This window comes from Etheostoma spectabile, chromosome 14 (assembly GCF_008692095.1).
Source record: "Etheostoma spectabile isolate EspeVRDwgs_2016 chromosome 14, UIUC_Espe_1.0, whole genome shotgun sequence".
Taxonomy (NCBI): Eukaryota; Metazoa; Chordata; class Actinopteri; order Perciformes; family Percidae; genus Etheostoma; species Etheostoma spectabile.
The window spans coordinates 18,624,483-18,626,937 of record NC_045746.1 but is presented as its reverse complement, the minus strand read 5'-3'; positions in this window follow the sequence as shown (position 1 = coordinate 18,626,937).

Below are 2,455 nucleotides of genomic sequence, written 5' to 3'. Positions count from 1 at the left end.
TACACTGTATGTAAGGATGTATGTGATGCTATGTGATACTGTAGAATACTGTATGAAGACTGAAATGTTGATGTTTTTCTACAAAAGTTGATAATTCACTAAACCTTTTAATTGTCCCTCAGCTATTTTGTTTTGATTTAGAAGAAAGGAAATTGGTTGTATATAATGCAAATTAAAAGTCAAGCAATAGCCAATAGTGCTTCATGTTAAATAAACAATATTTCACCTTGTGATGGACTGATACCAGTCACAACTGGAGTCTTGTCTTCAGACCACTGGAACCCACAGTCACCAGAACACTTTGAGGGAATGCCGTTGATGAAAACCTCCACCTGCAAACAGCATCACAAAACTCATTGAAAATGTAGCGTTTTTGACAAAGTTCCACAACCTTCTAAAAGACACTGTGTCGGAACAACTAACGTGAAATCACAAGAGATGCAAATTTCTCAGCCGATACAGACGTGTGGAATTAAAATTTTTAATTTTGCTGATTTGTTGTTTTCTTTTGAGCCAGGTAAACAAATAAATCTCATTATGAAAAAATGTTGAACAATCTTCATCACACTAGTCTATATTGACAAAAAATTATTTACGGGATTGTTCTGGTGCTGCCTGAGGTTCCACCGGACGTTCCGCTTTTTCAGCCAATTGTCCCTTAACGTCTGCTTTCTTTGTGTTGATATTCTAAACTTCAGTCAATTCGGAAAACATCCTCCAATCTTAAACCGACCGTATTCCAGAGCTAGCCTCTGTACGTCGTAATGTTCCACCAAAACTATTTCCTTCCCAAGGTTATTTTTGCAGAGGCCTAAAGTTGTTTTGTTTGTCTGTGCTCTCTTGACCTCCAGGTCATCGCTCCAATTAGCTTTTCAAGTAATACAGTACACTTAAAATGTAACAGAAACATTCTTTTTTTCTAACCCTAACCCTTTTAACATTGGCTACTGCCATTGGCACAGTCACCTTATTTGCCAAAGTCAATAAAAAGGGCGGACATCAACCGGTTCTGTCGTCCAGCCAATGCATTGGTGCATCAATAGTAATTATTGCTACAAGAGTCTTAACAATAGAATAATAATGAAGGCCTGTAGCTGTCAGTTGCTTTAATGCAGTCCTGCCATGAGGCACAAACTATACAAATACAGCTGCATTATGCAACACTACAGACAAAAATAGGACTTGATTTATTGTAAGCAAACACACCAAGTAATCAGCAGTGGCCAAAACATTTTGACAGACATTTGACAGACTGCTAACGCTAAAACCCAAAAACAAATGTGCTGGAGGCTTTTTGAATCATGACTGTACCTGTGGTTTGGTTTCCCAGACACGGAAGAAATCTCCTGTCATGCTGCGTCTCAACAATCCTCCCTTTTCTATCTCAAATGCTAAAACAACCGCATTTTTTCCAACAACCGACGAGCTGTCAAACTGTAATGACAAAAAAAGAGAGATACTTTTTAGTAACAAAGTGTTTTGGGCAATGCACCAATATTAACAAAAAGTAATCAATAAAATGATGGAATCAGAGTCTGACCTGGATCAGGGGCTGGTCTCCAGGTTTGGTGAGCCACTTAACCCTCCACTTGGGGCGTCTGCAGTTTCCCAGCCATGTAACGCTGACCTGACCCATACCCGCAATACCCTCCAGAGCGTACTTCAGGTCCTTCTCATTTATGTCCACTGGCAGACCTGAGAACAAGCACTGGTTGTGTGAAGACACATTCCTGCAAAAGCAACTGTCACATAAGCAGTACTACATGCATGTATGTAGAAATATAGTGTTGCATGCGGACTTGGAGCGCTAAGTCTTCATTACATCAACTACAACTGTGTTTTTGCAACATATCTAAACTACTGAAGTCCATGTTCTCAAGTACGGACTGCAAAACTAAGAGATGTCAGTATGGTTTTTCACCTGTATCACAAAGACAAACTACAGTAAACAAGGAGATATTCTTCCACTGAGAAAGAAAGACACATAGGTAAAAGAATGACTGAAGCTAAAACTCCATGGATTTATTTTATAGTTACTTTAAACTTCATGAGACTTCCTTTAATCAGTTCTGAGTTAATAAACACAGTGTTTTCATTTCTCAGAGATCGCTTTACAGAGCCAACATTTCCTGAGTCATTACTCCGGCTCTCTCTGTCTTTGTTTTGTGTACGTTTCTACAGTACAGTAGCTGACATGAGGATAGATTGTGTGTGAATCAAGGAGCCTTGGTAACTGGCCAAACATCTCATGCATACTATTCACTTTGTGTTAACGTTAGCTTTGCATTACTACCTAAAAACTCAGTGGGCCATCTTGGGTCTCAACATTTCAGGTGATCATATCTGTGGAACAACGTGCATTCAGACAGGACAGTGAGAGTTGTTACAATGCAAATACTACACATTCCTATCTGAGCTACCTTTAGCTCGGCCTCCATAAATCTCCACATCAAAG